Source organism: Nilaparvata lugens, chromosome 14 (genome assembly GCF_014356525.2).
Source record: "Nilaparvata lugens isolate BPH chromosome 14, ASM1435652v1, whole genome shotgun sequence".
Classification (NCBI taxonomy): domain Eukaryota; kingdom Metazoa; phylum Arthropoda; class Insecta; order Hemiptera; family Delphacidae; genus Nilaparvata; species Nilaparvata lugens.
In genome coordinates this window covers 6,414,296-6,428,920 of record NC_052517.1, presented here as the reverse complement: position 1 = coordinate 6,428,920, position 14,625 = coordinate 6,414,296, and the positions used below count along the sequence as shown (strand labels likewise).

Below are 14,625 nucleotides of genomic sequence, written 5' to 3'. Positions count from 1 at the left end.
GTGTCATTTTGCTAAATAAGCCAATGAAACCTTATTATGACCCATGAAAATGGAGATAAGAAAGAAAATAATAATAGATGGAATCAAATAGAGAATGCATTATTTATTCAAATGATAATTAATATATAATCATTATTCAACGAAAATCCCAAATAAATGCCGCAAATCACCCCGAAGACCTCTGCTACTGCATGCAGACATTGACAACAGGGCTAACAGCTAGATGGAAATTCGATGAGAACTACTATCCAAAAATTAGTTGCCAGCCCGGGAATCGAACCCGGTACCTCCCAATTGCTAGTCAGGAATGCTTACCCTTACACCAAACTGACACTCTCACTAATTATTTGGGATTTTCGTTGAATAATGATTATAAAATAATAATAATATCGAGTGACCAGGCTGGCTCAGGTCTGGTGTCAGAGTTTTCAGGTCGCAACTGATCAATTTCAGGGCCTCTGACATGACCTAACGACTGTTTTTTAGGCAGCCGGAACCGACGGGTAAACGTGTCCACCCGAAACACGGGAGTGGCCTGAGATATATATAAAAGAAATACTTAAAAGACAGAGGAAATAAATAATAATATAAATAGTAAGACAATGGTTAGCTTTAGTATCTGTATAATTCTACACTACACTATACAATGGTTTCCTTATAAAGTAATCATTTTGAAACGGTAGGGTATATTGTCTTCTCTTAAAGGAGTATGCCTACTGTAGTACCGTATGACATTTCCTTCACACGTGCTGATATATGTGACTCATTCAAAACTATATTGGGGTCCACGTTATAATGGCAGTGGAGAATGATAGGAGAACAACGTTGCCAAACCAATAGAAATCGAGGGGTGTGGCCTCCCCCTCCACCCCCCCAGCCCCAGTCGGCCATTTTGGCCCCGCCCCCAGCCAATAGGAATCAAGGGGCGTGGCCACGCCCCCCTCCACCCCCCCTGCCCTAGTCAGCCATTCCCCCTCCACCCCCCCTGCCCTAGTCAGCCATTTTGGTACTGCCCCCTCCACCCCCCCAGCCCCAGTCGGCCATTTTGTCCCCGCCCCCAGCCAATAGGAAGCAAGGGGCGTGTTCAAAATGGCGTCGTGCCCCCACCACCCCAACCAATAGGAAGAGGCCATTGTAGCAGGTGTCCATCTCCCCTACCCAGCATGGGTGTGTTCAAAATGGCGTCCCCCTTCCATAGTGCCCCCACCAATAGGAAGCAGGTGTCCCCAACGGTTCCCCAGCGGCGGCGGCCATCTTTGTTGTAGCAGGTGTTAACTGACATCTGCTGCCCCAGTTAACACCTGCTAATTTGCATATTAAAAATATCCCCACATTTAAAATCTTTAAAATCACAGATATCTAAACTCTCAAACCACACTACTAATCTATTCCCAGTCATATTTTTTTCTTTTTTTTCCTGCATCACTTGGTCGCCTATCACTGAACATTCTTTTCAAAAACAACTCTTGCACCTGATCAGAATTCAAATTATGTTGTACAGCTTCACTCATGTCAAAGATGTACCTCTTTTTTACATATTGTGCAATCAAATAGTATGAAAAGTTGAACAACTGTTCATTTAAATATTTCTGAAAATCTTCACCTTTCATAATCATCTGCATAATGTCATCTTTTAGCTTTTGGTGAGAAGCTGAATTTTTTTCATCAAGTTTCTTTTGCACATCAGCCAACATAATATTGAATGTTGATTCTAGATTAACTACTTTCAAATTATAATCTTGCCTGTTAATAAAGTTAAGTTTATTTTGTGCAATTAGATTGTCTTTTAATTCTTTCAATTTAGTTTCTAGCAAATCTGTATCAACATGTTTTAAACTATTGTTTTTACTTTGTTGTTCACATAATGTCTTCAATTCGTCTGATTTCTGATCAAACAACGACCTACTAACATACTTTAGCTCAATATCATCACTAATTGATTTAGACAATGTTTTCAATTGTGAATCGAAATACTGTTTTTGTTGTGCTATCTCCTTCAATATATCAGACATTGAATGCAATTTACTTTCAAACACTTTTTTAGTAATTAAATCAGACTGTAGTTTTTGGAATATACTAGTTGATATTGCAAGTAATTTGCTGTCTAAATATTTCCTATCTACTAAATCAGACGATTCAGTTTGCAATTTAGTGAATATATTTGTTGATATTTCAAGCAATTTACTGTCCAAGTATTCTTTGTTAACTAGCGGTGATGATTGATCAGTCTGTAGTTTTTGTATTATACTAGTTGAAACTTCCTTTAATTTACTATCCAAGTATTCTCTGTTAACTAGCGACGGCGACCACAATGGATCAGACTGTAGTTTAGTGAATATATTTGATGATATTTCAAGCAATTTACTGTCCAAGTATTCTCTGTTAACTAGCGGCGACAATGGATCAGACTGAAGTTTATTGAATATATTTGATGATATTTCAAGCAATTTACTGTCCAGGTATTCTCTGTTAACTAGCGGCGACAATGGATCAGACTGAAGTTTATTGAATATATTTGATGATATTTCAAGCAATTTACTGTCCAAGTATTCTCTGTTAACTAGCGGTGACAATGGATCAGACTGAAGTTTATTGAATATATTTGATGATAATTCAAGTAGTTTACTGTCTAAATATTCTCTACTTGCTGCCACTAATGATGATGATGATGTTGCTGCTGCTGCTGATGATTCACAACCACTGTTTAATGGTGCTGTTGTATTAAACACATGATGTGTCCTACCAAATCGATCTATTGTACTACTCACTGCAGTGGCGGCGCTACTGCCCGACATCTCTATTCTTGTCAAGTGTTAAACACATACTAACGACTAAAAGCAGCAGCAGCAACATTGCCACCTAATATATACCACTTTCTTTCAGTTCTTCAATAATAGAAGCTATTTCAACTGAATGTGATCTATTTCCCGCCTGCTGTGATGAAAGCAGAATATCTAATCTGTCTATCAGTTCATTTGGATTATCCCAGTAGACATACTGTCGACTAGTAGATTCATTTCTTATAAAACCCATACCGCTAACAGCTGCCGCTGCATCATCAATCCTAGATCTTTTTCTTTTCCTACTACTACTCGATGGAAATAAAGATTGAATAATTTGTGATTTATAGCCTGTATTTCTCTTTACATAACCGCGTCTATCTAAATGAGCAGCGGTAAGCTGCAATATATTATGTATGTAGATTAGCCCGATCTATTCTACAACCTATTATAGCAACATTCAATTAGAGTTTTCTCAATATGGGGAAAGCACATTAAAAAAAGCGCCACCATTCCTTTTACAGCATAGTGTGGGGAAAATGACATCTCATACGTGAACAAATATGAAATGTAATTTTTTTCATTCTTCCTGTGGTGGAGGAAAAAAGGAACATATTGTTGTGCAATAGGCCTAATGTTGATTAACACTTTGTAATGAATAACTATAGTAGTATGTAGAATAGATTAGCCCGATCTATTCTACATCCTATTATAGCAACATTCAATTAGAGTTTTCTCAATATGGGGAAAGCACATTAAAAAAAGCGCCACCATTCCTTTTACAGCATAGTGTGGGGAAAATGACATCTCATACGTGGTGAACAAATATGAAATGTAATTTTTTTCATTCTTCCTGTGGTGGAGGAAAACAAGGAACATAGTTTAATTTGTACCAAACGCTAGTAGTGTGGTTTGAGAGTTTAGATATCTGTGATTTTAAAGATTTTAAATGTGGGGATATTTTTAATATGCAAATTAAGCAGGTGTTAACTGGGGCAGCAGATGTCAGTTAACACCTGCTACAACAAAGATGGCCGCCGCCGCCGCTGGGGAACCGTTGGGGACACCTGCTTCCTATTGGTGGGGGCACTATGGAAGGGGGACGCCATTTTGAACACACCCATGCTGGGGTAGGGGAGATGGACACCTGCTACAATGGCCTCTTCCTATTGGTTGGGGTGGTGGGGGCACGACGCCATTTTGAACACGCCCCTTGCTTCCTATTGGCTGGGGGCGGGGACAAAATGGCCGACTGGGGCTGGGGGGGTGGAGGGGGCAGTACCAAAATGGCTGACTAGGGCAGGGGGGGTGGAGGGGGAATGGCTGACTAGGGCAGGGGGGGTGGAGGGGGGCGTGGCCACGCCCCATCATTCCTATTGGCTGGGGGCGGGGCCAAAATGGCCGACTGGGGCTGGGGGGGTGGAGGGGGAGGCCACACCCCTCGATTTCTATTGGTTAGGCAGCTCTCTCAAAACTCCACTACTATTATAATCCTTCTAAACTAGAGTATACACTACCTACTATAGATAGAAGGCCGGAACATGTTCAATATGGCAACGTGTGGTTCAGGCCGACTTTGCTTTATTTGATATGCATAGATTCTTTACACCATTAGAAAAATTGTATTTTGTAGAATCATTTGTATTATTGTATATTGAGAAATCATTTGCATTTGTTAGTAGGGATAGTAAGTATTTGATTTATGTCAATAATGTGATTATAAACCCACAGAGATATGTAAAGATAGATTAAACTATTGCTATTGGATATCAATTCTTCTGTAATGTTTTGTATACTATTATGCCTAGATATAATTGAGTTAATGGACAAAGTTGAATGAATTATCATTATTCCAGCAATTATTAATTCAATAACTATTAATTTATTATTAATATGAATTATCACTTCTCTTTATAAGGGTACTTTGAAATTATTAAAACATGATATAAATCTTCAATACCGTACTCTTTGTATCTTTTTATTCCAAAACACGACTAGTTCCAATTCATCTAAAGCCATTTTTCTAAATGAAAAAATATGAATTGAAACAAGTCTTGTTTTCAAAGAAAAAATAATAATAAAGGGTAGGGTACTTAATGATGTGTTTTAATATAAATTGATGGATATTATTACGAACAAAAACTAAATGGTAGTAGAATATATTCCCTTTGATAGATATTATTGAACTATCGATTATCATTACGGTGTATCATCATACGGTGTTAGTTATAGATGCACAAAAAGCGAATGCATTAAATTCAGAAATTTCTTAAAAAGAAGACAATATTCGACTTTCATATTTTTATTTCACATTTAGAAGGTACTATTCAATACTTTCATCTATTAATGAAATACATTTGATCTTAAAATTGCTCGTAGGAAATACAGACACAAAAAGTAAGTACAGTGGAATATATTGCCAAGCTAGGCATTATACTTGAAACTCCTAGAGCTGAAGTTAAAATTAGCCTATCAGTTAATATTATATATTTTTTTTACTATCATTGAATTGAATTTCTCAGTATTGGTATTTGATAAAGGGCGTAAAGCTGGTAGTTAATCGGGAGTCTACCCAAGTGAATTCACTTTTCTCGGCCTGAAGCTGAGCTTGACTGCGACGTTGCCAAGTAGTGCGCTCTAGCCTTTATCTAAAGTAAGCCATGGAGTATATCATAATTTTCAAAGTTGATCATTATTTGACAATTTTAAGTGATTAGTGAGTGTTATTTTGTTATTCAATTTGGTTTGTAAATAATCTAAATTAGAACTTTTTTGTTTTTAAATTAATGTTTGGAATAAAAATTGAACCTGAATTCAAGCGTTTGGAACATAACCTACTTTCTAGACTATAGTGTATAAAATCAAAATTCTGGGAAGAAACAGTTTTGGGCTGTGCCTGTTAATCCTTCCCCAATCATTTAAAAAAATTGTGTTCTTTTAAAAATAGTTTATAAATAAATAACGAGGGAAGCTCGTCATTATTCAACTGTTCATTCTTGTTTAAAATACTCAATTATATTCTATTAAGCAAGAAATTATATTTTTCAATAATACCATTATAAATTTACATAATTAAGATGGAATATTTTGTTGATCAATTATTAATTCTACATTGTGAAAAGACGATCTGGCAACAGTGCAAAGCGAGAAAGAAATAGTGCTATCAGCTTTGTTGAATGATAGACAAGGATAGCAATACCATTGCTAATTATATATCTATATATGTAAATTATGTATCTATTTTGAAGAGACAATAAAGCAATTTCAATTTCAATTTCAATTAAACACTGCCATTATAACGTGGACCTCATTATAATTCATTGATCAAGTACTGACTCATTGATGAAATGGTGACTCATGCACAGGAATTAGTCATGCTGGATATTATTGATACAGTACAAATAAAACTACATTCAGAAATCTAGCTGTCTAACAAGGTCGTAAGGTCAGATCTGGTTGGAAAGGAAATCCTCGGAATTCTTATGAGTCATTTCCAGATCTTGAAATTCCCAAACTTGAGATTTGAGATTCATTTCCAAAGAAATTTAATTTTTATAGCCATATACTACATCAATACTACTTATTCTCTCTTACTGCTTCACCGCTTCTCTTCTTCTTCTTCTTCCCCATCTTCTTCTTCTTCTTCTCCTTTTTCTCCTCCTCCTCCACGTCCTTCTCCTCATCCTCCTCCTCCTTTACTTTTTTCTTTCTCCCTATTCCTCCTTCCTCACCACTTCTTCTTGTTCCTCTTCTACTTTTTCTCCTCACCATCCTCCTCCCTCCTTCTTCTTCTTCTTCATCTTCCTCCCTCATCCTCCGTCCTCTCCTCTTCTTCTCCAGCTCCTCCTCCTACTCCTCATCATAGACCTCCTCCTTCTTCTTTTACTCTTCTTTTTCATCTTCTTCTTCCTCTTCCTCTCTAGTCATATACTACATCAATACTTCTTATTCTCTCTCACTGCTTCACCGCTTCTCATCTTCTTCTTCTTCTCCTTTTTCTCCTCCTCCACCTCCTTCTCCTTATCCTCTTCATCATCCTCCTTCTTTTCTTTTTCTTCTTCTTCCTCTTCCTACTTCCTCACCTCTTCTTCTTGTTCTTCTTCTTCTTCTTCTTCTTCTTCTTCTTCTTCTTCTCCTCCTCCTTTTTTCCTCCTCCTTCTCCTTCCACTTCTCATCATCATCATCCTCCTTCTTATTCTTCTCCCTCTTCGCCAAGCTCCGCCAATTTATGTAGATGCATAACAATATAATTATTATCTATAGTTATTATATTACAAATTGCTTTTTCATATCATTTACAGTTCAATAATTATTTTCTTAGTCTATATCATGTAAATTCATCTATAATTTTGCTGTATTGTAAGCTATTGTATATAAGTGTATAAGACAGTATATATTGTAATCTACATAAATAAAGTACTCAATCAATCAATCAATCAATCAATCAATCAATCTTCCTCCTTCCTCACCTTTTCTTCTTGTTCTTCTTCCCCATCTTCTTCTTCTTCTCTTCTTCTTCTTCTACTACTTTTTCTCCTGCTCCTCCACCCCCTCCTCATCCTTCTCCTCCACCTATCTATTATTATTCTCTTATTATTCCTTCATTTCCTTTAATGGAAGGGATATCCCTTGATATTATTCTCCAAGAATGAACTGTTCAAACCCCTTCGATTTATTTAGTTACATCACAAAAATACTGTTTTATTTACACTGAAAGAGCCTAGTCAGTTCTCTGAAAAAAATATAAAATAATATCATTCCCAACAATACACGACTGAGAGATTCAGATTCAGATTCCTTTATTCTAGTGTTTAACAAAACAAAATTCAACTTACGTTCTAGCGTTAACAATAAATACCAATAGCAGTAAAATAACATGGTGAATCATATTAAAATAAAGAGTTCTACAATAATATTGAGCTAGAAAAATGATGAAATATGCGAAAGTTAAGGTACTACTGTAATGTTTTCACATGAAACGGTGAAGTTTGGACCTTAAGAAGTCCATTCTCAGAGAGGGTATCGGGGATATCCTCCCCTTCAGCACTTCAGAGAAAGAGAGAGTGAGAGATTGATTGATTGATTGATTAGCTGCCTTTATTAAAAACCTAGGAGGGCGAAGTTAGGGCGCAGCCGGCCCTCTCTTACACTTAACCCTCAAAAGAGAGAGAGAGTGAGAGATATTTGATATTTAATAGAGAACATCTTACGTTCTCTATTAAATATCAAATATATATCTCTCTCTCTCACTCTCTCAAAGAGATAGAGAAAGCTAGAGAGAGAGATTGATTGATTGAGTACTTTATTTATGTAGATTACAATACTTTTTGTGTAGTTGAGAAGTTGATATTGTGGTAATTATTCATATTGAATGAAAAAGACTAAGAAATTGTCAAAAAAACCACTGATTTATTGATAATTAGAAAGACCGGTTTCGGTTATTACACCATTGTCAATCTCTGATAAACCGGTCTTTCTAATTATCAATAAATCAGTGGTTTTTTGACAATTTCTTAGTCTTTTTCATTCAATAGATTACAATATATACTGGCTTATACACTTATATACAATAGCTTACAATACAGCAAAATTATAGATGAATTTACATAATATAGACTAAGAAAATAATTATTGAACTGTATATGATATGAAAAAGTAATTTTTAATATAATAACTATAGATAATATATTGTAATGCATGTACATAAATTGGCGGAGCTTTGGACATATCAATGTCCATTCTTCGGGAAGAATATTCAAAATATCCTTACCACTCTCTACCAAAAACAAAGAGAGAGACAAAGAGAAAAGAGAGACTAAGGAAATAATTATTGAACTGTATATGATATGAAAAAAGCCGTTTTCGAGATCCGGTCACATACAGATAAATAAACATCTAAACATAAATTGCTCGTTTAAATAGTATAGGATTGAAAGAGCGTAATGAGTTCTCTGAAAAGGATATAAGATAATATCCTTCCCATCAATACACGACTGGGGAAAGAGAGAGAGAAAGCGTAAGAGAATGAGAGGGTGCGAAAGACAACAAAAACCACCCCAAATACAACCCATCTGTCTGACTTCCAGCCACAGCTGATAAATAAAGGGGTTGATATTCTTTGAGCATGCGCAATAGAGACTTCCATTTCAGAACAGCCGCTCCTTTCTAATCATATGATCCACTCCTCCTCCTACTACTCCTCATCCTCCTTCATCACCTCTTTCTCCTTCTCTTCCTGCTCCTCCTCCACCTCTACCTGCTCCTCCACCACCACATCCCATTCATTCTACTTATCCTACATCCTCCTCCTTCTCCTCCTTCACCACCTCCTCCTCCTCATTCATCACCTCTTTCTCTTTCTCCTCCTCCTCCTCCTCCTCCTCCTCCTCCTCCACATCCCATTCATTCTACTCATCCTCCCCTTCATCTTCATCCTACAGACACCATATTATATGGCACACAGTATATAGAAGAGCCATATAAATATAGATATCTCCTTCCCAAATCATATGATCCCAGACTTCATCTGGTACATGGTATATACAATAAGTATATATATGGCATCTTCCTCTATATACCGTAGACTGGTAGGAGGGGTTGAACAGAGGCTGTACTAAAGGGGGGTGTAATAGTGAGGCCTTCAATCGATTTCTAACCGTGGATGTGAAGGAGGAGGAGGTGGAAGAGGAGGAGGAGGAGGAGGAGGAGAAGGAGGAGAAGGAGGAGGAGGAGGAAGAGGAGGAGGAGGAGGAGAAGGAGGAGGAGGAGGAAGAGGAGGAGGAGAAGAATTGAGAGGAGCAGTAGGTGTGGAAAGGGGGTTCTAACACCATGGTCATTAATTTAGTGATTTCCATCATGTTCCTTCATGTTGCCATGACTGTTCCTTCTGATCCATCTAATCCTTCGAAGGAAGGACGGATGGAGGAAGATGAAAAAGAGAAAGTAGAAGAAATGGATGAAGAAAAAGAAGTAGGAGAAGGAGAATTATTATAATCACAATCCCTGAATTCAATAGTCAACTCAATAGAGTGTCAACTGAACAGTATCTTGATTTTTTTCGAGACAGACATTCAAATGATAATATCATCTCCAATAAAAGGCTAATATCGGGGCACCGAGCTTTGCTCGTTATTTTTACTTTGCTTGCCCTATTACCATAGGTAAGGAAAGTATTGCTTTCCGAAAAATTAAGGTACCCCAATTTCTAAATTTCTATACGTTTCAAGGTCCCCTAAGTCCAAAAAAGTGGTTTTGGGATTTGGTCTGTAAGTGTGTGTGTGTGTGTGTGTGTGTGTGTGTGTGTGTGTGTGTGTGTGTGTGTGTGTGTGTGGTGTGTGTGTGTGGTGTGTGTGTGTGGTGTGTGTGTGTGTGTGTGTGTGTGTGTGTGGTGTGTGTGTGTGTGTGGTGTGTGTGTGTGTGTGTGTGTGTGTGTGTGTGTGGTGTGGGTGTGTGTGAGAGTGTATGTGCGTCTGTGTACACGATATCTCATCTCCCAATTAACGGAATCACTTAAAATCTGGAACGTAAGGTCCTTACAATATAAGGATCCGACACGAACAATTTCGATCAAATGCAATTCAAGATGGCGGCTAAAATGGCGAAAATGTTGTCAAAAACAGGGTTTTTCGTGATTTCTCGGAAACGGCTCCAACGATTTTGATCAAATTCTTACCTAAAATAGTCATCGATAAGCTCTATCAACTGCCACAAGTCCCATATCTGTAAAAATTTCAGGAGCTTCGCCCCAACAATGCAGATAGATTCCCAATTATCAGGCTTCAGATACAATTGAAACGAAAAAAATCAAGTGGAGTAGATTGAGCATGAAAATCTCTACAATTAATGTTTAGTAACATTTTCACTTAAAATTGAAAATAAGCTTTAAATTCGAGAAAACGTGATTATTCAATTGCAAATTATTGTTGATTCTATTAAATCATTCACTATGAAGAGATAGCAGACCTCATGTGTGTCTTCAGCGTTATTGCCCTGTCACCAGCTGGCTCAAATCTTTGAGTAGTAGACTTGAGATGCGCGGGAACACTAGCGTCAGGAACACTAGCGTAATTTTCATAACGGCAAGGAAAGTTGTGTGAGTGCGCCACACCTGATTTTTTTTTATTGATAGACAGAACACAATTCTCTAAAATGATGAAGTTTATATTTTACAGCTGGCTATACGTCAGCTTATGAATTCGGGAATGCGATATTTTGATTTTCCACAGAATCACTCGCTCACTTTTAACTATCCACAGACGACGAAAGTCTCAGCTGTTTCAGCCAAGGATGAATAAATTATACTTTTAATGTCGTTCAGCGAGTTTTCCCAGGGATGAGACCTAGTGCAATCGAATTTTTATAACACTAGTTCTGTGAACAGTAGACTTCACGCAGTATTCTCATCCACAAGTACCTGATTGAAACTATAGACCTTATGGGAATACAGCAATAGACTGGCTTCTCCACACATCTGTGTAATCACTTGTCAGCTGATTTATGATGAATAATTCTATAGTCTGATTTTTACTCCAATATTGGCGTATGAAGGAGGCTCCTTTTTCCTTTTATATTATCCTTGAAATGCAAAATTTCCAAAAATCTTGTATATACGTCGACGCGCATTTTAAAAAGGAACATACCTGTCAAATTTCATGAAAATCTATTACTGCGTTTCGCCGTAAATGCGCAACATAAAAACATATAAACATATGAACATTTTAACATTCAAACATTTAAACATGAGGAGAAATGCCAAACCGTCGACTTGAATCTTAGACCTCACTTCGCTCGGTCAATAAACCTACTATGTTCCGAATTTCGTGAGAATCGTTAGAGCCGTTTTCGAGATACGTTGAACATAAATAACCAGATATAGAAATATAAACAGATAAGAAGTTTCTCGCTTAATACAATAGGATTTCTTAATAAAAGTACCATGAAATTGTACATTTATACAGTGCATCATTGTAAATTGTACAGTAATTGAATTTTATACGATTAGTTAATGTTTTTACCAGCATATTTCTATTCTATTTTATATGTTTCTAAACCAGAGTGTTCAATTAATACCTGTTGTTTAATTTATTAATATTACTGTTACAGATGATATTTACCATTATCATATGATTTCAATACATTAGTTACCAGAACGTTAATAACAGTTTAGTCTTGAATGTATTAAAAAAAAAATCTATTTTAGGTATGAATTTGATCAAAATCGTTGGAGCCGTTCCGAGAAAATCACGAAAAAACCTTTTTTTGACAACATTTCCGCCATTTTAGCCGCCATCTTGAATTGCATTTGATCGAAATTGTTCGTGTCGGATCCTTATAGTGAAAGGACCTTAAGTTCCAAATTTCAAGTCATTCCGTTAATTGGGAGATGAGATATCGTGTACACAGACGCACATACACTCATACACACACACACACACACACACACATACAGACCAATACCCAAAAACCAGTTTTTTGGTCTTTGGAAACGTATAGAAATTTAGAAATTGGGGTACCTTAATTTTTTTCGGAAAGCAATACTTTCCTTACCTATGGTAATAGGGCAAGGAAAGTAATAAAGATGGTTGTTAGATATTGAATAAATATTCAGAATCAAATGGATTAGCAGAAAAGGCAGTTGGAATATTCAAAACGATGTTTAAAAAGGCAGCTGCAAACAAGCAAGATTTGGAATTGTATTTACTAAATTATCGTAATGCTCCCGTAGCTGGATTGGGATATACACCTTCACAGCTTCTTAATAGCAGACATATAAGAACCAAGATTCCTATACCACATTACGCATTGAATCCAAAAATTGTACCTCACAATAATAATATCGAGTGACCTGGCTGGCTCAGGTCTGGTGTCAGAGTTTTCAGGTCGCAACTGATCAATTTCAGGGCCACTCACATCACCTAATGAGATAATCGACAAGATGGCAAAGAATCAATCGATTCAAAAACTTTACTATGATCGTAATGTATCTAAAAACACCGAAGATTTTGTAGTTGGAGAGGAGATATATATGCAGAATATTCATAACAAAGAATGGGAAAAGGGAAGAATAATTGAGAAATTACCACAACCACGTTCATTGCTGGTTAGAAACAATAATGGCGGTGTTCAGCGAAGAAACACGATTCATATAAGAAAAATAAAAAGGGGAATATCTATATATAAAAGTGAAATGGCACTCACTCACTGACTGACTGACTCACTCACTCACTCACTCGCATAACTAAAAATCTACGGATCAAAAACGTTCAAATTTGGTAAGTATGTTCAGTTGGCACTTTAGAGGCGCACTAAGAAATCTTTTGGCAATATTTTAACTCTAAGGGTTGTTTTAAGGGTTAAAGTTCGTCTTTTAGCATGTATATTCTTCTTCTCCAATCTCTTAATTATAATTGAAATTTCCATATCATATGTACTATAGAACTATAATCTAGATAGAGTACCTCTTCGAAACAGTTGTTAACTGGCAACTAAATTAATAATTTTGTCAGGTTGGCATTAAGTTGAGATGACTTTGTTAGGTTGGCACCAAGTTGAAGATTTTAAATGCATTTATCGCGGAAAAATTGATTGGCACTGCTACTTCAATCCTGGGAATATTACTAACCGTCAGGCTCGCTTCGCTTGCCATATCCGTTTAGCCAGACGTTTAGTCTGGACCCCCGACTGGATTGTCCTGACATTTATGATAAAAATGCTCAAATGAAAAATGCAGGCGAGCGAAGCGAGCCTGCTGATCTCATTTTTGGACGATCCAGCCGGGGGTCCAGGGGGCGGAGCCCCCTTGCTAGACGGATATGGCGAGCGAAGCGAGCCTGACGGCTAGTAGGGTAATATACGACTAAAAATATAATAATAATATCGTGTGACCTGGCTGGCTCAAGTCTGGTGTCAGAGTTTTCAGGTCGCAACTGATCAATTTCAGGGCCTCTCACATCACCTAACGACTGCTTTTCAGGCAGCCCGGGACCGACGGTTTAACGTGTCCATCCGAAACACGGGAGTGGCCCGAGAAAAATATCTTGCCCGGGCTGGGATTCGAACCCGGGCCTTTGGATTACAAAGCCAGCAGCAAAGCCAATGAATATACGACTAATATAGTCTTAAAGAGGGAGATTTTACAGATGATATTTATTATTATCATATATGGTTTCAATACATTAGTTACCACAACTTTAATAACAGTTTAGTCTTAAATGTATTAAACATAAAGTTGGTTGGTTGATATGAATAGTATTATTTAATCAATATCTAACAATTACCAATTATTTTTTTAATACAGTACTAATTTTTCGATACTCGGTGGAGGAAGACGAATGAAAAAGAGAAAATGATAAGGAAAATCAGAAAAAGGAGGAGGAGAAGAAGTTGAGGAATGGAGAAGGAGGTGGAGGAGAAGGAGAGGTTGAAGATGGAGGAGAAGGAGAAGAAGGAGGAGGAGAAGAAGAAGAAGAAGAAGAAGAAGGAGAGGAAGAAAAAGAAGAAGAAGAGAGGGAAGGTAGAAGGAGAGAGACTTACATCCTGAACGCATGGCCAAGCTAGACAATAATTACAATTCTAGCCGAGCCGTCTATCAGTGTTACATTGTTACAGCTTCATCCTTATTGGTCAATGTGACAGGACTTGGTAAGCAGTGAAGCAGGGGCACTTACTTCCTCAAGTGCAAGAGAGAGTTAATGAATGAGTTGAATGGAGAGAGCGAGAGAGTGTGCTAATGAATAAGTTGAAGGGAGAGAGAGTGAAAGAATGAGTTGGAGAGAGAGAGTGTGTGAAAGAGAGAGTGAATGAATGAGTTGAAGAAAGAGAAAAGGAGATAGAGAGAGAGAGAGAG

The 14,625-nt window shown here is 37.2% G+C and overlaps 1 protein-coding gene and 1 long non-coding RNA gene across 2 annotated transcripts in view; both read right to left on the bottom strand.

The window, feature by feature from the left end:
- Nucleotides 1-14,625, bottom strand: part of LOC120354261 — a 74,111-nt gene that overhangs the window by 51,304 nt on the left and 8,182 nt on the right. The gene's annotated exons all lie outside the window — the stretch shown is intronic.
- Nucleotides 12,493-12,869, bottom strand: LOC120354174. The gene is made up of 2 exons (XR_005572877.1): nucleotides 12,695-12,869; nucleotides 12,493-12,600 (listed from the first exon to the last, which is right to left on the bottom strand). It is a non-coding gene; the product is annotated as an uncharacterized LOC120354174 (long non-coding RNA).